The sequence below is a fragment of the Aethalodelphis obliquidens genome, unplaced genomic scaffold, assembly GCF_003676395.1.
Source record: "Aethalodelphis obliquidens isolate GAN/ISIS:26980383/991018 unplaced genomic scaffold, ASM367639v1 scaffold17, whole genome shotgun sequence".
NCBI classification, from domain to species: Eukaryota; Metazoa; Chordata; class Mammalia; order Artiodactyla; family Delphinidae; genus Aethalodelphis; species Aethalodelphis obliquidens.
Window position 1 is genome coordinate 31,456,411 of NW_020837961.1, and position 23,330 is coordinate 31,479,740.

Sequence of the window (23,330 nt, forward strand, 5' to 3'; positions counted from 1 at the left end):
ACTGATCTTGGATATCTAGCCTCTAGAACTGTGGGACAATAAATTTCTGTTGTTGGAGTCACCCAGTTTGTGGTACTTTGTTATGGCAGTCCTAGCAAGTGTGAATATCCTTTAGCCCCATATTTATCTTCTATTATAGGTGGGCAACTGCTTAATTTATGTTTTTAGCCCGTAACACCCCCAAATACCTTATAGATCCATGTGGCAGTGTTGTCTGCTAGGACATTTGCATTTGGATAGCCCACAGAAACTAGAAACTCTTAAACCACACTCGTCATTTCTCAGATGCCACTTGTTCCCCCTTTTTCATTTGTCTCTTGCTGAATCTACCCCATTGCCCAATGTCAGAAACCTGAGTGACAGCCTACAACTCTGCTCCCCCCCTTGTGACGGGCCATCAAATACTAAAGGTTACACCTCTCACCCATCTCTGGAGTCTTTTCTGTCCACCCCAGACCCACCTCCACTCCCGTCCAGATGCCTTCCACAGCGATCTTTCTGAAACACAAATCTAATCAACTCACTTATCTGCTTTAAAATTCTTCAGAGGGGCCTTATAGCTTCCAAACAAAGGTCAAATCCTGGAGTTTAGCTGATAAGATCTTTATGGTCTGACTGCTTGCCACCCTGGGTAACCCCATCTCTCACCTTTGCACCTTTCGCCTGCTTTCTGCTGACATACAGACGTTCAGATCTCCTCCTACCTGTCTTCATTCTACCTGATGCCTGCTCAGTCTTCAAAACTCAAACGCAGCCTCTTCTGGGAAGCCTTCCTTGATTTCCAGCATGATTCAAAACCTGCTTCTGGGTGCCAGTAACCCTCTGAGCGTAGACTATTACAGCAATTTCACAATGCACTGCAATTGTTGGTTTCCACCCCCTTTCTCTCTCCCCGCCCCCCGCCCCGCTACTAGTAAGGCACTTGAGAGTAGAGACTTCAGGCTTTTTCCAACTTTCTTTTCACAGCCTAGTGCCTGGTACACGCAAATGTTTCCAGGTGGAAGGAAGGGGAGGGGAGAGAGGGGGGGAGACTCTCTACCCTAACCTGTTTTACGGTGTAAAATATAAGACCTTGAGACGCAGTAATTTCTCCTCATTTTCGGTGACGATTGTGTCCTCGTTGACTCATTGTCAGAATTTACTGAAAGTAAACGCAGAGATTTTTTTCCTCTCTCACTTTCAGGAGTTGTGATTGCTCTGAGTAATGAGCCATTCTGTCCTGGAGACTGGCCCTTTGCAGCCAGGGCAAACTGAAGTCATTCCCCCGAAGGCACAGACTTTGCAGCGTGTTTACAGGGCTGGGGGGAGGACGCGTGTTCTGGAGTAGCTCTGAGAACCGCGCCCACCCTTCTGCCCGGGGACCGCGATTGGTCCTCCGCCGCGGCGGGCCGCGGGAGCCCGCAGTCAGCGCGCGCGAAAAGCAGTCAGGAACCGGGCGCCGCGTTGCGTGTGCTCTGCCTGCTGCGTGTGCGGAGATTAGCGGCAGCGCCGGGGGCCGGAAACGCGGCGGGCGCTGGGCAGTGCGTAATCCAGGATTTGCCGCGGTCGCGCGGTTGATGGAAAACAGATGTCTCAGCCCTGGGCCTGAGCACAGGATGGAAGTGACCGATCCGAGCGTGTCTTGGAAGCGAGGACACCGAGTTGAGGCTCTTCGGGATCCAGCCGGGAGGCGGCTCTCCCTCGGCTCGTGGGTTTTCGCGGCTTCAGCATAGAGCCCGAGAGCGCCGGGCGGTGCCGCGGCTTCACCCGCCGCGGGCAGTGCGCGCCTCTTCTGTCGCCGAGCGAGTCGCCGTCGCTTAGTAAGTCGGTTGTTGCTGGGCCGCGGCCCGGGCTGTGCGTGCGCGGCTGCGCAGGTGGGCCCGACCCGGCCCCCTGGAGCCTCTCCTCTGGGCAAGGTTTGCGTGGACCGAGGTGTGCGGAGCCACCGGAGGCTCCGCTTCCGGGTCCTAGTCGGTAAGGCGGGGGTGTGCATGGGGGGGAGCCAGGGACCGGCCGCTAGCCGGGCGCCTGCCTCGCTCTCCTGGGGCGGGGACTCTCCGCCAGTCCCGAAAAGTGTGCGCCGAGCTTCGGAAGAAACGCTTTTCTCGTCATTTTGCAACTGAGGGGAATAGAAAAGAAAAGATATTCTTCAACCTTAAAGCAGTAGGTGTAATAATTGTTGAAAAGACGGGTTTCCTTCTCTCTGTCTCTTTACATTTCGGTCGTTTCCCTACAACCAACTACTGAAACCGATTTCCTTCCTAATCAGCCTCTACTCAGATCCTCTGCCCAAGTTCTTAGAGGAGAGAGATGTTGATTTTTGAGGGTTTTCAGGGCTTTGTTGGTTTGATATATTATGAAAAGGCATGCCCCATGTTGAAAACTGCATGCTGCGTACAAATTAGGTAAGAGGCTGGGAGTGGAGAGGAACATTTGTCGCGTGAAGTGCCTGTCAGATCCCAAGCTTTCTATGAACTCTAAATTGGTTCCCACCTGTAATCCAACCCCACAGGCAACTGGGTCTTCACCCCTCCCCTCCCCTCAGAATTCAGGAACCTTAATTTATGAACAGAGACAGCTTTAGATTCAACCGCTTTTGAAATGGTTGATTTTAAAGCACCTAGAGTTCCAGCCATCCAAAGAGTGGCTGAGCCCCTAGGGTGGTAGGTATGCTCACCAATGCCTTTTTTCCCCGACGAGACAGTTTTTAGCCTATTTTCTTCTAAAAGTGGAGTGTAACTTTTCCATCAGTCATTTTAGAATACAGTTATGGGCTTGTTGCGCGGCTCCTTGTATTTCCGAGTCCTTTACGGTGGGGGAGGGGTGGTGGTGGTGGTGGTGGAAGAGGTAATGTGCTTGTTTCACTACCACCCTGCTCTCTTGACCTCCAGTCTCAGTTTGCCACGTGATTTCAACCCTGCAGACCTAGTACCTGCCTTTCGGTGGAAAGAAACAAAAGAGCAGGAATGACTCAGAATCCTTGGGTTACCACAACCTTAACCAAAGATGCAAGGGATTTGATTGAATTCTTTATTATGCACATTACTTTGTTCCTTCCTCTTCAAACCTAAGTATATCTAGCAATTAAGGATCAATTATAAAAAAACAAGCAAAAACTACCTCCCTCCACCCTTAGGATAAACACAGATTTGGTTGAGTCGGGCATGGCCACCAACACTAATGAAATGTCTTCATGGTGAGATAATTCATATTCTGGACTGGGTACAAGAGGATAGCACCAGATCACCCCCATATTTGCACATTCTTTTCCCTGGACCCTTCCTTTTTTTCCCTACCATTTTCTATACTCTTATTTAGGTACATACCATGCCACTCTTTTGGATCATGGAATCTAGGATATAATTACCTTTTAGAGTCAACTTTGTTTAGATGACAGTGTCCCCTTATCAGTATTCTCAGAACATTTTTCCAAATCCTGCCTTTATTTCCCTGGAAAACTCTTTGTCTATTAAATCCTCCATTGGAAATTCCGTTGTATCTTTCAAAAGCAAATATGGCACCTACATCTTGAATTCTTTTTCTTGCATCATCATTTTAATGTTGACTTGCATGGTTTCCTGATTGTCTGGTCAGCTTACTTCTGCTTCATATGGAAACACAAATGGAAAGAACTTCGCGGGCTTCCCTGGTGGTGCAGTCGTTAATAATCCGTCTGCAAGTGCAGGGGACACGGGTTCCAGCCCTGGGCTGGGAAGATCCCACATGCCATGGAGCAGCTAAGCCCATTCGCCACAACTACTGAGCCTGTGCTCTAGAGCCCGTTCGCCACAACTACTGAAGCCCACCTGCCTAGAGCCCATGCTCCGCAACAAGAGAAGCCACCACAATGAGAAGCCTGCGCACCGCAAAGAAGAGTAGCCCACACTCGCCGCAACTAGAGAAAGTCCGCGCGCAGCAATGAAGACACAGTGTGGCCAAATTAAATTAATTAATTAATTAAAAAAGAGAAAAAAGAAAAGAAAGAACTTCGCATATGAGACACTGAATATAAGTGGGTTAAGGAGTCTCCCTGAGAATTAAGAGCACACACTCTGGCCTTTTCTTTGGTCTGTCCTAGGGTTGAATTCTGCCACTGGAGTTTCTGTCCACTGCTTCCTCTAGAAAGAGGCTGGATATTTACCTTGGGGCTCGGACGGGATCTGTTTATTTGGCCTTTTCTGAGCAGCAGTAACTCACCACCTCTCCAGCCACTGCTTGGTGAGAATTTGGCCTGCTCAACAGAGATAACCCAATCTGGTAATACAGCAATGCTGGAAAAACCTTTCAAAGCGCCATACTGAAATTCTAAAATCTGGGAAGATAACATGTTCTTCTTCTCTCATTACTCCACTAAAAATGACACTGCTTGGTTTATACCAAAATCCATCTTGGATTATAAATTCGCAGGAGACAATCTTAGCTTGATTTATACAGGCTCTAAGGGTTTATGCTGGCAGGTGTTGGCAGTATGCTTCTGCTGCTAATGATGCAGCTAGGAACGGTGACGGTTTTCCTTGGGGGTTTCATAAGAAAAATATAATACTTTCCCGAATATCTGTTTGAGTGGCTTCTCTGAGACTGTTATCTTACAAACCCTGAGTCAAGGCTGAGTCACTGGCATACTCCGTCTCCAGCATTATTTCTTATGCTCTTAGATATCAGACCTTAAGACTGACCTGCCAGTTGGCAGGTCTGAAAAAGTCACTGCAACTTATCTGAGAGTTTAGTTTATTTTCTCTGGAAGAGAATCGTAGGTCTTTGATATGGTTAGTATTTGTTCTTAGAAGAACTGGTAAATGCAACCTTTGAGATAAGTAGCTGGAGGGGAAATGAAGAGGAATAAACCTAGTGAGACTAAACCAACTGTTTACCAGCCACTCAGCTTTTATGTATTTTTTAAGAGTTTAGTGGAGGGCTTCCCTGGTGGTGCAGTGGTTAAGAATTCACCTGCCAATGCAGGGGACATGGGTTCGAGCCCTGGTCTGGGAAGATCCCCTGTGTTGTGGAGCAACTAAGCCTGTGCGCCACAACTACTGAGCCTGCGCTCTAGAGCCCGAGAGCCACAACTACTGAGCCCAGTGCTACAGCTACTGAAGCCTGCGTGCCTAGAGCCCATGCTCTGCAACAAGAGAGGCCACCGCAGTGAGAAACAGGCGCACCGCAACGAAGAGTAGCCCCTGCTCGCCGCAACTAGAGAAAGCCTGCGCGCAGCAATGAAGACACGGTGCAGCCAAAAATAAATGAAAGAAATAAACTTATAGAAGAGAAAGAGTTTAGTGGAAATTCAACCTCAGAATTTGAGCTCTTGTTGGCAAATATTTTGCCTTAATGAATACTGATTCCTTCCTATGTAAAACTATTATTTTTGCATATCCTGCCTTTGAATCTCATCTTAATCCTTGAACAGAAATGTCCTCTCCCTAGAATTTACAATACCTTCTTCTTTTTCATAACATACTGGATGTCTAGATGAAATTTATTTAGGCAGAAGGGCTGGCCAGGAAGCTTAGGACGTGTCCTTGAGTCAGACAAAAACACCGTATAGGTCAGCATCTTTATTAATTTATGACAATTTAGAAGGTCCCAAATAGAAGTTGTGAAATTGGTTCTCTTCCAACCCGACTGCAGTAAAATGAATCAACATGCAGACTTCTGGAACCAGAGCAGTTTGTACAAATATGCTGGAGGCAATTGGAGTTCTGGGAGTTGCTTAGCTTTCTAAATCACCGTCTCCTTATTAGAAATGTTTTTCAGGTTTCAGAATGTCTGCTGTTGGAGGGATGTCTTTTTTTTTTTTTTTTTGCGGTACGTGGGCCTCTCACTGTTGTGGCCTCTCCTGCTGCGGAGCACAGGCTCCGGACGTGCTGGCTCAGCGGCCATGGCTCACCAGACCAGCCACTCCGCGGCACGTGGGATCTTCCCGGACCGGGACACGAACCTGTGTCCCCTGCATCAGCAGGCGGACTCTCAACCACTGTGCCACCAGGGAAGCCCGGAGGGATGTCTTTTTTAGTTTACATATAGTAATTGATTTAAACCAAAGTATGGAGAGAGGCATAAAGTCTGGCTGACCTGCTTCTTTCCTATTAGGATCAGAGCTAGCATTTTAGGACTCTCATCGCTGACCTTCAGGGATGCCGATTGTGAGGACCAGGAAGCAAACAACATGGAAAGGTTCTCAGATTAAGACTCTTGAAAAGAGAGATCCGACTGAAGACCAAAAATGTGAAAGATTAGACCCAGTTTTGTTTTAGAGTGTTCTGTCCAATCAGGTAGAAGAAAGGAAAGCTGTGTTTCCAGCCCAGTCTGCCATCAAGATGATTTATTGAACAAATATTATGTTTCAAACCCCCTGCTTTATGATCTGAAAAGTACAGTAGTGTAAAAGGCAGAGCATAAACCTTGAAGGGATTTTCAAGCCTTGGTGGTACCTTTAGACATTAACGAGCATCTTTCTCCCACCTGTTCTCTGATTTCCTTACCTAGGAAACCAGGTCTAGGGCTGTGGTAGGAGCCCCCTCTGTAGTTCAGCTCAGATTCCTGAGGGAATCATGATGGCCCCTTGACCTGAGAGTTGATTCCTTTGGCAGCAGAAAGTGTGTTCTTGGCTCTTCACCACGACCCAGACAAAGTGACACTTTCTACCTATCCCGGAGACTCCTATTCGGTACAGGCTCTATTCCTATAATATTCCTTCCCCAGCCACCAAGCAGTTCGACAGTGACCAGGCTAGCATCAAAATTACCCATAATGGGGGCATAGCTATCCTTGAGATTTGCCTTAATTAAGAGGATGAGATCAGGTCTCCTTAATCATGAAAATAACCTCTCAGATTAAACAAAGACAGAACTGTCTCTTTTGCTGAACACATGCAAGTTATTTAAATTAGTGTTGCACATTCGACAATGGTGTCAAAGCTATATTATAAAACCACCTAAAAGAATGAATTTTCTGGGCCTTTGCTTAGGGATAAAAAAGGCATTAGCCACATTGCAGGGGATTTGCATCTTGTTAGCTTGTCTGGATATCCTCACTATTGGACACAATGGGAGGGTGCACAGCTGTCTTTGTAGCTGGGCAGGCTGCCTTAGTTACAATTCTGCTGGGAATGAAGATAGTGAACTGGAGGCGCAGGATGGGGAAGAGAAAGGGCAGGAACTTGCAGGACTCAAACGAAGGGAAGCTTGGGGTCAGTTCTGGCCCCTTCCCTTTTTGTGTAGTTCAAGGTTAACAGCACGCTTTTCTTTAGTTTTAATATTTTTTTAATTGAAGTATAGTTGATTTACAATGTTGTGTTAATTTCTGTTGTATAGCAAAGTGATTCAGTTATACATATATATATATATACATTCTTTTTTTAATATTCTTTTCATTATGGTTTATCATAGGATATTGAATATAGTTTCCTGTGCTATACAGTACGACCTTGTTGTTTATCCATTCTATATATAAAAGCTTACTTCTGCTAACCTCACCCTCCCACTCCATCCCTCCTCCAACCCCCTCCCCTTTGGCAACTACCAGTCTGTTCTCTATGTCCAGATTCCATTTCTGTTTCATAGATAGGTTCATTTGTGTCATATTTTAGATTCCACATATAAGTAATATCATATGAAATTTGTCTTTCTGACTTACTTCACTTAGTATGGTAATTTCTAGTTGCATCTATGTTGCTGCACATGGCATTATTTCATTCTTTTTTATGGCTGTGCCGTATTCCATTGTATATATGTACCACATCTTCTTTATCCATTTATCTATTGATGGGCATTTAGGTTGTTTCCATGTCTTGGCTATTGTGAATAGTGCTGCCATGAACATGGGGGTGCTGCCATGAACATGGGGGTGCATGTATCTTTTTTTAAAATAAATTTATTTTATTTTTGGCTGCATTGGGTCTTCGTTGCTGCACATGGGACTCCTCTAGTGTGACGAGCGGGGGCTACTCTTTGTTGCAGTGCACGGGCTTCTCGTTGCGGTGGCTTCTACTGTTGCAGAGCATGGGCTCTAGGTGCGTGGGCTTCAGTAGTTGTGGCACGTGGGCTTCAGTAGTTGTGGCACGTGGGCTTAGTTGCTCCGCGGCATGTGGGATCTTCCCAGACCAGGGTTCGAACCCGTGTCCCCTGTATTGGCAGGTGGATTCTTAACCACTGTGCCACCAGGGAAGCCCTGCATGTATCTTTTTGAATTATAGTTTTGTCTGTATATATGCCCAGGAGTGGGATTGCTGGATCATATGGTAATTCTAGTTTTTGTTTTCTGAGGAACCGCCACGCTGTTTTCCATAGTGGCTGTACCAACTTACATTCCCACCAACAGTGTAGGAAGGTTCCTTTTCTCCACACCTTTTCCAGCATTTGTTATTTGTAGACTTTTTTAAATTTATTTTTTAATTAAAAAATTTTTTTTGGCCATGCCACACGGCTTATGGGATCTTAGTTCCCTGACCAGGGATCAAACCTGGCCCCTCGACAGTGAAAGCGTGGCGTCTTAACCACTGGGCTGCCAGGGAATTCCCTGTAGACTTTTTAATGATGGCCATTCTGACCGGTGTGAGGTGGTACCTCATTGTAGTTTTGATTTGCATTTTTCTAATAATTAATAATGTTGAGCATCTTTTCACGTGGCACAGTTTGCTTTAGCGGCAGCGCAGGTGCACAGTCATCTCCTCGGTATTGGTGAGTGAATCACCTCCTTGCAGATTTGGGGCAGCTGGCTCTCCAGTATTGCTCAGCATATGTCCAGGGCTCCCTCTGCTTACCTCCTGCATTGTTTTTTTATTTATTTTTTTAATTTTTATATTGGAATATAGTTCATTTACAATATTTTGTCAGTTTCAGGTGTACAGCAAAGTGATTCAGTTATACATACATATATATATCCATTCTTTTTCAGATTATTTTCCCTTATAGGTTATTACAGAATACTGAGTAGAATTCCCTGTGCTATATGGTAGGTCCTTGTTGTTTATCTATATAGTAGTATGTATATGTTAATCCCAAACTCCTAATTTATCCCTCCCCCCACTTTTTCCCTTTGGTAATCATAAGTTTGTTTTCTAAGTCTGTGAGTCTGTTTGTGCTTTGTAAATAAATTCATTTGTATCATTTTTTTTCAGATTCCACAAATAAGTGATATCATATGATACTTGTCTTTCTCTGTCTGACTTCACTTAGTATGATAATCTCTAGGTCCATCCATGTTGCTGCAAATGGCATTATTTCATTCTTTTTTATGGCTGAGTAATATTCCATTATATATGTATGTACCACACCTTCTTTATCCATTCCTATGTCGATGGACATTTAGGTTGCTTCCATGTCTTGGCTATTGTGAATAGTGCTGAAATGAACATTGGGGTGCATGTATCTTTTCATGTTATAGTTTTATCTGGATATATGCCCAGGAGTGGATCATATGGTAGCTCTATCTTTAGTTTTTTAAGGAACCTCCCTACTATTCTCCATAGTAGTTGTACTAATTTACATTCCCACCAGCATTGTAGGAGGGTTCCCTTTTCTCCGCACCCTCTCCAGCATTTATTGTTCGTAGACTTTTTTGATGACGGCCATTCTAACTGGTGTGAGGTGATACCTCATTGTAGTTTTGACTTGCATTTCACTAATAATTAGTGATGTTGAGCAGCTTTTCATGTGCATTTTGGCCATCTGTACGTCTTCTTTGGAGAAATGTCTATTTGGATCTTCCTGCATTGGATTCTGCTTATGAAAGGCAAACTAATTGCCAGATTAGTCGAGGAAGGAGATTGTAAAAGTGAACCTCTTATGAAACATGAGCACGTATCCTGGATACCTTTCTTCTTTTAGTGTGACCAATCAGAAGTCACCCAAGGGAGGACGCTAGAAAGGTACTCGAAAGGGCTGAGTGCGTCTTGATGGCTGCAGAGCAGAAATGGCAAAACTTAGGTGCCTTTCTCTTCTAAATCTTAGCCAATAATGAGGACACTAATCAGAGCCAAACTTAACAACTAGCTACAGAACCTGGTCTCCAGATACCTGGTGCCACGGAAAAGAAGTCTTGTTTTACAAAGCTATTTCCATTTTAGGGAAGCAACGCCCGTAAATCTGTTGTGCCACCTACTCTACAACAAAAGAGCCTTAGATATGACACATGCTGTCTTTTGCCCCAGGTCACCTGGAAGTCACACAGTCATGTTGTACAAGGAAGTAATGTGACGGGGTGCCATTTGCTTAGAGGAAGGACGAGCAGAGGCTAACTGGGGTCTTCGTGCTGTTTTTGTCTGCTTTCAGCCATCAAGTAGCAATTACCTTTTGACTGTCTTTCATCCCCTCCCTCCCCAAACGTCTCAATCCAGAAACCTGAAGTACAAAGTAATTGATGCCCGAAGGCTCAAAAACCCACTCGAAGCTGCAAGCCACCCATCAAAACAACGTGGAAAGTTCTAGGAGCCTGAAATGGGAAGAGGCGGGAGTGTGAGGGGGTGTCTGTGCAAGCGTTCCTTTTTCCTGTGACATTTATTCTAATGTCTCTGCTTCAGCTACAGAGCCCACAGAAGAAGATATGTTTTATTCATTTTTAACACAATGTCATTAAAAGAAAAAAAAACGATAGGATCTGTCTGGGATTTCCTCTATAAGGCTTTTGTTTGAGGAAATGCTTAAACAAAGCTTCTGAATTTTTAATAAGCATCTATCACAGATCAAATTCATACTACTTTCTAAAAAAGCCTTTACATGTCAAGAATAATTAAGAATTTGCTTTGAATAGTTAAAAGCAGTTTCTGTAATGGGAGGGGGCTAGATTTGTTGAGTTATAAAATTCTGAATTCCATCTGCATGGGAGCTGGTTTTCAATTTGTAATGCAGGGCAAGATATTCTTAGCATGCTCGGGGCTTATTCCACACAGGATGCTCCATGCTAGAACTAAGTCTAAATAGAACTGAATAGATTTCTTTTCTTAGATATTTTTCCCAAACCATTTCCTCTTCATCAGGTCCCTTGGGTAAAGACATTCACCGAAGTGCTGCCAGGTCTCTCTACGAGTCCTTTAGTCTTCAGTCTGCATTATTCAGCTGTTGAGCTAGAATCTGTCCATAGGTGGTCCGTGGGGACAGGAGGTCACCAGCAGACCAGAGGGAGGGAGTCAATCCCAGTGGAGACACTCAGACCTCCTGTTTGTCTCCTAGATGTATCTTCCAGGACGTAGAGACCCAAGGCTCAGCTTTCTGAATTCTACACATAAAAACTGCTACAACACGTACATTCTTAACATGCAGGCTGTATTTGGCATCCACAACTTAAGACGGATCAGTTAATTCACTCAAAATTATTGGCCAGGCTTTAAAGTTTTTGGAACAAGTACCAAAGTGAAGTAAAAGAAAAAAAGTTAATTTAACCCCTTTAAAAAAAGCAACATTTAAATTGAGAAAAACAACAAGTCTAAATTCATATGGCTGGGGAAAGTTTGGTGGTTTGGGGATGTGAATACTTACCAAACACGTCAACTCCATGTACCACTAAAGCTTGTCTTCTTTGGAAATTGGAGAGAGCTTGGCTCTTCTTTGATTCGATATGCTCATGGGATGAACCATATTGAGATTCTAAATTGACAGAGGTTGACTTGCTTTTTGTATTTCAGGCATATTTAGCAGTTCTTGTTTAGTTTTCAGTCATAAAACCAGTAGAATTAAATCACCAAATAAAACCAGAACAAAACATTAAACCTGTTGACTTCAGCATAATATATTATGTGCAGATTTATTGCACCAGAGCTGATGGTATCAGGGACCGTCAGTTATGTCTTCCGTTAGCCTGGGGTACTGCATGCCTTCAGGTAGATTGAGGTGACTGCACGCTATCTATCTTTTATTTATGAAGGTAACCCTCCCGACCCACTGGATGTGCTTTGCGGTTTTCTCCATCCTTCTTCCCACTCTATTAGTCGTGAAATTTATTGGCCCAGGTGGCACGAATCTAGAAGAACCAGCTCACTTGACTCAAACCCATAATTTCTTCAGCAAGGCAGCTAACTAGGTCAGCTAACTTGCCACTGAGGTGATAATAATGATTTAATCTCACATTTGAGCAAATCTTTACCTTTTAAAAATCACTTTCACATAAATGGTTCCACTTATCTTTACAATGACTCTGAGAAGTAACATTTTAGAGGTGAGGAAAGTAAGGCTCCGGGAAGTCCAGTGACTTTTCCAGGAAAGGAAGAGTTAGGAATCACAGCTTGGATGTCCTTCTCGCTAACCCAAATGATGCTCAGTAATATTTGATCGGATGTTATGTGATAAAACAATACAAGAATTGTGGGAAGCTCTGGACGAAAGGATGTTTTACTGAGAAAACAAATCGGAAACCACTTTTCCAAAGGTGTTCGGAAAAGTGGTTTCCAATGGGGACTTAAAATTTAACTCAAGACCCGAGACTATTACACAAGAAACCATTAAGGAACTATGTGAACGAGACACAATCACTTGTCAATTCATAGGATACAGACGATTAGTACATTGACAACTCAGAGAAGGGAGAGAAAACAATAGTGACAGTGTAATGGAGGAAGAGGGACTGAAGTTTGAGCTTAAAGAATGTGCGAGGTTTAGATGGGAGAAGGAAGTGGGTAGGGTATAATAGGCTGTTGGGGACCTCCCAAGTAAAGGCGGAGAGCCATTGCCAGATGTAGATTAGAGGGAGACACATCTGATTGGAGGAGGGACTGACCAGAAGGTCTAAGTAGGGAAGTCGTGGGAATTACGGTTGAATGGGGAAGATGGGACCAGATCAGAGATCTTTAGGGCCAAACGGAGAAACATGGACTGATGTTTTCGCCCGTAACATGTGTGGGCAGAGTTGGCTCCTTTTGAGGGCTGGGAGGAAGTTGTTCTATGCCTCTCTCCTAGCTTCCGGTGGCTTCAGGCATTCCTTGGCTTGTAGATGGTCTTTTCCCTGTTTCTTCATGTCGTCTTCCTTCTCTGTATCCAAATTTCCTTTTTTTTTTTTTATAAGGACACCAGTCATATTGCATTAGGGTTCACCCTAATGACCTCATTTTCACTTGATCACCTCTGTGAAGACCTGTTTCTAACTAAGGTCTTTCTGAGGCACTGGGGGACTTCAGCACATCTTTGTTTTTCCGTGGCGGGGCGGGGGGACATAATTCAGCCCATGACAGGAGCTTTTAAAGAGTCCTGAGCTGCAGAGTAAGAGGGGGAAAGGTTGTTTCAGTAAAGATAGACAAACAACAGAATACAGAGTACACTGGAGGGAAGGGAGGGAGCTGTAGGCTGGCAGCAGAGGATGGAGAAAAAAACAGGTGAAATCTACAGACATTTCAAAGGAGTGGTTGAAAAGATTTCAGGAGTAGAAATGATAATCAGTCTAGAACACGGCAGTTCACAAGAGCATTTCCGCTGTGCTACCTGCTTTGATCTCGATGACTGTGTCTGGAATCCCAGGGTTTCTGGCCTGGGAGAAAGACCAACGGTGAAGTCATCCACACCAGTGAGGGCAGCTGGCAAAGGCAGCTGCACGTGCTGAATTTGAGGCGGTGACAGAGTGGAGATGGCCACTGGGTCACTGGGAGCCCGAGCCAGCTGTCCTCTCTGTAGACATAGGTTTGGGAGTCAGAGGCACTCAAGCTGTCCTGTAATCCACAAGAGTGGGCGAGATCTCCGAGGGAGAGAATACAGAAGGGGAAGGCAGTGGGCTTGGAATTTTGGCAAATTCCCAGAGTCAGGATTGCTAGGACGTCAGAGCAGCAGCGTTTAAAGAGGTAGAGGAGGGATAGCGAAGTTCTGAATTAAAAGAGTTTCTAGTGGCAGTTTCAGGAGCTATAGAGGGTGGGAAGGGAATAGGAAGAGAACTGGGGGCGGAAGCAGTTGGGGTGGTGACCTGGGGGAAGACTTGGGTTTTAGCTCAAATGAAGACCACGGGGAGAGCAAGTGTGGGGAAAGGGAGGAAGGAAAAAAGAGGACGTAACCATAGGGTGGCAGGATTCAGAAACGGGGGAGTTATTCTGAAGTCATGTTTTCTTAAAGATACCGTTTACAAATCGTAAAATTCACCCTTCCTGGTGTTCAGTTCTCTGAGTTTTGACCGTACACACAGTCGTGTAACCACCACCACTACCAACATGGAGAGCAGTTGCAGCTCCCCCAACATTCCTACGTGCCGAGGGGCTTTTGGAGAGGAAACTAGCGTGTATTTGAAGTCAGAAGGGAGGGAAGTTATGTTATAGGAGAAATAGATGGCGCTAAAGAGGAAGGAAGGGTTAACTGAGGGAGTGAGACCCTGGAGGCCACTAAGAACAGGTCAATTCTAGTGAAAAGGAACATCTCCCCTCTTCCTATGAGGCAGCAGGGAGAGTGCATACGTTCAGGGTCTATGATATATTTTGGCGGTGGATTCCTAAAGTCCTGCCAGCAGAATCATTTCCTGCTGAGCAAGATGTTCACTGCCATATTCCATAACTTCCGCCTTGGAGGTATTGTTTCCTATTGCAGTTACTGTCTGCAGGAATTTGGTTTGCTTTGGGCTGTGAGCCCACATTCTGCTGCCACGGAAAACTGTAGCAATTTTAGAACTAACAACTTCAATATTCTCCAAAGTGCATCTGCATCTTTTCCTGAACCATACAGTGCAAACACTTGGCAGCAAAAAAGGCTTCCATCCCCATAAATGCGTGTGACAGGCAGTGAACAGCTCACTGCCGAAGGGCTAGCTTCCACAGACAGGTCCTCAGGGTGAAATTTGGCAAAAGAGATTCACTTCTCATCCTGTTATACTTTTGGCTTAAATCACCCTGCAGTGAAGTTCCCTCCTGTGGTCTATGATGTCGCTCACATCTCTCCTCACCTTTGAGGTCCCACCACTGTCACCGAGTTCAGGCAAGGGAGGTAGGAGGAGTTGGACAGCCGTTCTCAAACTGTGGGTTCCACAAGCAGGTTGTGAATCAAGTTGTGGGTTGCCAGCAGCCTATTTAAAAAATGGAATAGAATAGAAGGCAGCAGGGGGCTAAGTGTGGTCTCAGGCAACTTTTGATTCAGTGAAATACACATTTCTGGACTGGACGGCAATGTAAAACGTGTTTCTATTGTGGATCACATTCACAAATGTGTGAGAAATTGAGGTGTGGTGTATGGGTCCTTTACTAATAGTGTGGCCCTAGGCAGGTCATTTAATGTCCTCGTGGCTTAGTTGGAGCCATAGTCTGTAAAATGGGGGAAATAACAATATCTATTTCATATGGTTGTTGAAAGGATTACAGAGAAAATACATGGAAAGCATTGTGGACTGTACCTGGTTAATAGTCCATGCTTATGATGATGATTTCTTTTCCTGCCCAGATAATAGCCCAAACCTCTGTTTCCTACCCAGACCTTTCTTCTGAGACTAGAACTGTGAACCCAACAGTCCAAACTTGAACTCAACTCAGCACCTTCTCTCTCCAATCCACCCCCCCCCCCCCACCCCCCCCCCCCCCCCCCCAAGCACACAGAGCCCTCTGCTATGGAGTCCACTTTTCTATGAGAGATGCCCTCACTGCCCTCTCACCTAGGCTGTCTGAGCATCGTCTTACTAATTCTTCTAGGAAAAGAATTCCGAGCGTGGTCACCACCGAGACTCGCTGGATTAGTGAGATTCTGCCAGCAGTCTTTCCCCGCTCACCACACCTCGGCGCGCATGTGTCTGTCTCCTCCAGCCTTTCATGTAAGTCTTCGATGGCTCTTCGCGGGTTCCAAGTTAAAGTTCACAACCTTCAGCCTACAAAGCGAGGTCCACCGTGGCCTGGCCTCTGACTGCCTCTGCACCCTCATCTCTCCCACCCAAGCCTTGTGCCTCCCTCTCTGATCATTCCAAACTGCTTGGTGGCCCACACACGCATGCCTTGAGGTTTCCTCTGCCTGGAATGCTTGCTCCATCTTTCTGTTGTATAGCTCTTACTTGTCTTTTCAGAGCTCAAGGTTAATTTTCAAGTGAGAAAGATTTAGGTTTGAATCGCCTGATCAATAGTTAATAGCTGTGTGATTCTTTTTTTTAAGTACTAAAAAGAATTTTTATTTTAGTCCTGGTTGCTTTATGCTTTTTTTAAAATTTCTATTTTATATTGGAGTATAATTGAGTTACAACGTTGTGTTAGTTTCAGGTGTACAGCAAAGTGATTCAGTTATACATACACATATATCTATCCCTTTTCAGATTCTTTTCCCATATAGGCCATTACAGAGTGTTGAGTAGAGTTCCCTGTGCTATACAGTAGGTCCTTGTTGATTATATGTTTTACATATAGTAGTGTGTATATGTTAATCCCAATAGCTGTGTGATTCTGAGAAGCAAATTTCTGAGGCACTTGAAGTCAGTTTGTGCATCTGTAAAATGGGAATAGCAATGTCTGCCTCATAGAGTTGTGAGGATTAAATTAACAGTGTAAAGAATAGTGCCTGGCGCATAGTAAGTACTTAATGAATAAATGGCTGTGATTGTTAGTTTATTTAATATAATTATTTTTAATAAATGATAAAAGGTTCAGTTCACATCCTTCTGGACCAGAGCCTCTCGCAGACCGGAATGTGTCAGGTTGTCCAAGATCAGTGTTTTTGTACCAGCTGTCCCTTCTGACCAGTTACCCTTCCCACTCTTCTTCCCTTGACCAACCCCTACCTAACCCTTAAGATTCAACCCAAGGGTCACCTTCCAGGGCACCCTGTGCTCAGCTCCATCAGAGTTCTTGCCTCCTGAACTGTGATGCCTTTTTTCTCCCTGGATTCTAAGTCCTGAGGGCTCTGTGTCTTGTTCACCGCCGTATCCCAGTCTCCCTCAGCGAGTGCAGATGCCCGAAAATATATTACATGATCAATAAATGTATCCTCGATGAATGAATGGATGGATGAGCAAACTGCTGTAATTACTTCCTGACTGGTGTTCCTGCCTTCTCTCTTTCAGGAAATTCATTCTGTTAATTGCAACCAGATTAGTTCTCTTAGAGTTCTGTCATTCCCCTGTGCTTCTCAAACTGCTCTGGTCACTGCACTCTGGCAGTTAACGCTGGCAGTTAGGACTGCCCACAAGATGGCCTCTATTTAGTGTTCCAGACCTTTCTATCTTTCTCTGCCTTAACCATGGAAAAACAGGCTGTTTTCCCTCCCTGTGGAGTGGGCCCCACAAACCCTGTGAAGCCCTCTTCAATGCTAGTATATGACAATTCCAGAACCTTTCTCATCCAGTTTTTAATGACCAAAAGTAACTTTCCTCCATCCCCCTCTGCACCCTCTGCAATCTGCTACGGTCTTCTCTCCTGGAGAAGATGGTCCTCTATCCAGCAACTTATTTACATATTTGGTTTTGACAGAAAGTGTTTTGGGTCCTAGAATTGTGTCTTAAACGTCTATGTGAACTTTCCAGCGTCTGGAACATCAGGTTACTTGTCGTTTCTCATAAGTAAGGAAACGAACAGAACTGAAAATCAACCAGATCTGGCTCTCCTTTCTGCTTGCTGCTTTAACTCTGGGGGGTTGGGGTAGGAGAGATTAGAGTTTAACCCTTCCTTGCCCTTTGATTCTTAAATATAATTCATTTAACTGTACATTGGCACTGTGTTATAACCACATTGTACCAGGTATCAGTAAGCATGTTTGAGGAATTAATGATTAATTAGTGGTTTGGTTTCTTTTAGAATTAATATACCTTCAAGTCCAGTGTTTATGGTTCTTAGTGACTTAGGAGTGTACGTACTAATAAAACGAAGAGTCAAAGTATATGAAATGTGAAGATGTAAATACACATACACATTGGTGGGTGGTAGTTGTATATCTATATATATACGTATGTACTCTACATTATCAAGCAAAAAACTGGAGGATCAGGACAGTCTATGAATGGGCTTACAAACATTGAAACCTAATTTTATTTCTTTTTTCAAAGACGAGAAGGTCCATTGGTAGTTTGTTCTCCAACGCCATCCCTCTGTGCTCTGCAGCTTCCCTGGTTGTGCGAAGTTTGAGGTGTGTGATGGGCCATCTGCCATGGTGGTGCGGGGGGCCGTGGAATGACCTTCAGAGCTGGTCCTGGGTCCAGACAGTCTAAAGCTCAGTTTCTTTACACATGAAACTGAACTTCCTTACTCTAAGCAAAAGGGCCAGGCAGTTGGACCTTCTGACCTTTATTTGTGCTTCTGTCCCTCTTTCCATCTAACCCTTGAGTAACTGTGAGCCTTAAGGTGGTGGTGGCTGTAGGTTTTGTGTGTCTGAGTCCAAACAGTACTCAGGAACAAGTTGACAAACCAAATTAACACAACAGTTTTTAGGGAAAGTTTGCCAGTTCTCAGTTGTGTATGTGTTTTGACGGCTCCTAACTTCCGAAATTATTAAGGCATGCTATGTGGCATAACACATTTCACAATTTACACCTAAGCAGATTTCCTGGAGGTAAAGATAATGAGTTCGCTGTTGTGAAATATCACATCTGCCCTTACTGACAGGAGAGACATGTGGAGTATATTGATGATAACCAAAACATGACTTCCGTGCGCTTTTGACGTTAGTCCTAGAAAACCACAAAATCAGAACAATAAAAGGTCATTTCTCTTGGCATCTGAACACCAGAAGTATCCAAACAGTGGCATTATTTTTAAAGAATTTTTTTCATCCAGTTTTAAAAATCATGCCAGTGTGATCATTGAAGAACATTTGTGCTGAGGAACAATGTGAGTGGGGATGCTGTGATCCACCAGCTTCAAAGGACTAGTGGGTGGTGTTGCAACAGCACAATCCACTGAATACAGGGTAAACTGGACCATGGTGGACCGCTCCACTAACATCAGGGTGTTCTTGCTGTCAATGCCAAGTTGGGTGGTTCTTGGTCATTTACATGTTTTGGTAGGTCCAGGCTATGCTCAGTGTTAAATTTCAGTCATTCATATAACACATGGTACTTGTTAAAGCACCATTTAAAAAATTTTATTGAAGTATAGTTGACTTACAATATTGTGTTAACTTCTGCTGTACAGCAAAGTGATTCAGTTATACATATGTATACATTCTTGTTCATATTCTTTTCTTTTATGATTTATCACAGGATATTCAATATAGTTCGTTCCCTGTGCTATATACTAGGACCTTGTCATTTATCCATCCTGTATATAATAGTTTGTATCTGCTAATCCCGAATTTCCAATCCTTCCCTCTCCCACCCCACCCCTTCACAACCACAAGTCTGTTCTCTTTATCTGTGAGTCTGTTTCTGTTTCATAGATATGCTATTTGTGTCATATTTTAGATTTCACATGTAAGTGATATCATATAGTATTTGTCTTTCTCTTTCTGACGTACTTCACTTAGTATGATAATCTCTAGGTTCATCCATGTTGCTGCAGATGGCATTATTTCATTCTTTTTAATGGCTGAGTAATATTCCATTATGTATATATACCATATCTTCTTTATGTCAGTGGACATTTAGGTTGTTTCTGTGTCTTGGCTATTGTAAATAGTGCTGCAGTGAACATAGGGGTGCATGTATATTTTCGAATTATAGTTTTGTCTGGATACATGCCTAGGAGTGGGATTGTAAAGCCCCATTTTCAATCACTGCTTTTTTTTTTTTTTTGGCAGTACGCGGGCCTCTCACTGTTGTGGCCTCTCCCGTTGCAGAGCGCAGGCTCGGGACGCACCGGCCCAGTGGCCATGGCTCACGGGCCCAGCCACTCCGCGGCATACGGGATCCTCCCAGACCGGGGCACGAACCCATGTCCCCTGCATCGGCAGGCGGATTCCCAACCACTGAGCCACCAGGGAAGCCCCAATCACTGCTCTTTTAGAGTTAAGATAACTAAGCTCCAGAAATATTATTAATCCAAAATAGATTAGGTAGGTCCCTAGACATTTTGAATAAATACTCTTCTCTTATTTCTAATAAGATGGTTCTTTGGTCTCCATTTTATTCAAACCAATGATTCCTATCTTACAAATTTGTCTTGAGAATAAAATGGGGTATTTAACATAGAACCTGGTACATAGTAGGTGCTAAATAAATGTGAGTTCCCTTGCCATTCACATACCATGAACCAAAATGTGTGTAAGGGAAAAGTAATATACATAGAATAAGTGAGTGTTATTTACTGAGCACTTACTTACATCTAGACCCTGCTATATCCAGGGATAAAAAGACAGGTGAGGGGGCTTCCCTGGTGACGCAGTGGTTGAGAGTCCGCTTGCCGATGCAGGGGACGTGGGTTCATGCCCCGGTCCGGGAAGATCCCACATGCCGCGGAGCGGCTAGGCCCGTGAGCCATGGCCGCTGAGGCTGCGCGTGCGGAGCCTGTGCTCCACAACTGGAGAGGCCACAACAGTGAGAGGCCCGGGTAGCGCAAAAAAAAAGACAGGTAAGGCCCGGTCCCGGAGCTCACTCTCTAGTAGGAGGGGCAGACATTTAAACTAATAATTGCTGCAGAGGGTGATAAGTACAGCAATAGTAGTACATACAAGGAGGGATGAATACCTTGCCTGAGTGAAAGGGCTATTGGGACAGTTTTCAGAATAGAGGTGATGTATCAATTGAATCTCTAGCAAGAGAAGAAAAGGATTGGATTCCAGGCAGAGGGAAAGCATGTATAAAAGCACAAAGGTTTAAAAGACACAGGGAGAGGAATAACTCAGGACTCTCTGGAGGCCTAGAATGAGTGCAGTTAAAATCCTTCATAGAAGACTTGTTGGAGGGCAAGCCTGGAGCCAATAAGTACAGCAATTCCAGCCCCAATTACGTGCATTGCAGCAGCTGGCCTTAAGTGTCCCAAGGTTAGTCGTGGGATCTTAGTGTGTACAGTGACCTGGAGTGGTTTCAATGCTCTAGTCACCGCAGGGGGGACCAGGATATGAGGTCACAGAGGCCAAAGAGGTCCAGACCCTCTTGTACCAAAACCTAAAGGCTCCTGTAATGGACTGAATGTTTGATTGCCCCAAAGTTCAGATGTTGAAGCTGTGACCTTCCAATATGATGGTATTCATTTGTAGATGGGGCCTTTGGGAGGTAATTAGGGTAGATGAGGTCATGAAGGTGGGGTCCTCATAGTGAGATTAGTGCTCAATCTCCCAGTTAGAAAATAGCAGCGGCTTATATATATATATATTTATATTTATATTTATATTTATTTATTTATTTATTTTGGCTGCACCAGGTCTTAGTTGTGGGATCTTTTAGTTGTGGTGTGCAGACTCCTTACTTGCAGTATGCAYGTGGGATCGAGTTCCCCGACCAGGGATCGAACCCAAGCCCCCTGCATTGGGAGTGCGGAGTCTTACCCAGTGGAGCACCAGGGAAGTCCCAGAAAGTAACTCTGGCTTTGATTAATTGTTCTAGAGATTTTTATCCTATAGGCAGCTCTCTTTTTCTTTTGCCTTTCTGTTTTCGTATTCTCTTTCTAGTCCCTTCTGATCTAGAGAAAAAGTTATCTCCTTATTTGTAATCGTCAAAGAATCACCATCATACTGCTTTGACTTCCCCTTCTGTGCAGAAGTGCTGCCTGGTAAAGCAGTAACATTGTTGAGTGAAAGTGGAGGGTTGGAAGGGATAAATGCATGTCAGGAATCAGTGGCCTTCTCCTGGTCCTCTCTCCTTTTCTCTTCTCTCCACTTTCCTCTTCAACAAATAGCATGACTGTTAATCAGGTAATATCTCCCTTGTTCATCTTTGGCTTAATCAGAAGCAGAATTTTAGAGAAACATAAAATGTCCGTGCATGAGAGCATCTGAACTTCCTGCAGTGACAGATAGGATCACTAAAAAAAGCTGAAAATCACATCCATAATTCCTTATTTGAATTAAATATAAAAGATTATTACTGCCAAACTGTGCATAAGGATTGCGAAGCTATTTTTGGAAAGGTTTCCCTTTAATAAGATGGCAGATACTTAAGGCCAAGCAACAAAAATAAAGAGACACATCTTATTTGGTAGTGTTTTCTTTCCAATATGGTTTTAGGCTCCCTATTTGAAGGAAGAGGTTTTACATTGTAGTTTGAGCTACTCTTTCAAAACGACGTATTTGCATAAGCAGTATTTTTCTCTTACTTAAAAAAAAAAGAATATCAAATAACTTTTAATAGGCTACCTTCACCCACTGTGAAAGGACTTAGTCTGGGAGTAAAAGGTATCCTTTTCTCTGTCGCTTCTAGGACTCTACGTATTGTGAGGGCTTACTAATTCAGAATACATGAAAAAGCAAGAGTGAGTTACAGAATATTGAAAAACCTGTTTATTTTTTTGACTTCCAAGATTTACACTTATCCAGCACCCATGTAAGTGTGTTATAAAGCATACCTTTACCGGATGAAAACATTTTCAGTAAGTGGTACGAACACCTTTTCCTGGAATGTAACTCTTAAGCAGGTTACACTGCCCTGATCGTCTTGCTTACACCATTTTCCTAGCAGATCCCTTCTACAAATAAAGCTCAAAGTTATCTTTAGTGGAGGTTCAATCATAACAAGTATTTCTGGAGGTGTTTTACAGGAGAACCTGGCCAGTGAGACTGTGTTCTCCTAGGCGCACTGGTCCAGCCTGGGGAACATGCAGGCTGGCCGACTCTTGGTGGGTCTGCCTCGTGCGCTATTGGAAGCCACGTGCCAGGACTGCACATGCACTTGTGGCATCCTTGGGGTAGGACCCTGTCCCCATGGGGTTTACAGGTTGGTGGGGAAGACAGCTCTAACCAAGCGTGCAAAAAGATATGCCATTACAAGCGGTCCCAATTGTCATACAGGATTCCAACAGGGTAAAGTGCTAAAAAACAAAGGGGCGGACACCCACTTACAATGAGAGGGTCAGGGGAGGCCTCAGGGAGGAGGCATCATTTGGGCAGAGAACCAGGCTTGCACCTGGGGTGGGGGGCTGGGAGCAGTGGGACGGTAGGCACAGAGAGTCGTCCCTCGTGAAGACACAGTCATTTTGCCACTTACTAACGAGAGGCAGCCTCTTTCTCTGGACTTGAGATCTCAGTGGACTTGAAGTAATGGGTTGACTGGTCCTTTTGTTTTGTTTTGTTTTTTGGCTATACCACGCGGCTTGCAGAATCTTAGTTCCCTGACTGGGGATCGAACCCGGGCAGTGGAAGCACGGAGTCCTAATGACTGGATGGCCAGGGAATTCCCGGTTGACTGGTTCTTTTTTTTTTTTTTTTTTTTTTTTTTTTTTGCGGTACGCGGGCGTCTCACTGTTGTGGCCTCGCCCGTTGCGGAGCACAGGCTCCAGACGCGCAGGCTCAGTGGCCATGGCTCACGGGCCCAGCCGCTCCGCAGCATGTGGGATTTTCCCGGACCGGGGCACGAACCCGTGTCCCCTGCATTGGCAGGCGGACTCTCAACCACTGTGCCAC

At 44.4% G+C, this 23,330-nt stretch overlaps 1 protein-coding gene across 3 annotated transcripts in view; it reads left to right on the top strand.

Annotated features, from left to right (window-relative positions):
- The first annotated feature begins 1,515 nt into the window (after nt 1-1,515).
- The window catches only part of TRIM2 (tripartite motif containing 2), a 102,078-nt gene continuing 80,263 nt past the window's right edge, over nt 1,516-23,330 (top strand). Inside the window, exon 1 of one of the 3 annotated variants that reach the window (XM_027117223.1) lies at nt 1,516-1,799. The gene's annotated coding sequence lies outside the window, so the exon portion shown is untranslated. The remainder of the gene's footprint in view (nt 1,800-23,330) is intronic. The other 2 variants (XM_027117221.1, XM_027117222.1) reach the window with 2 other exon arrangements.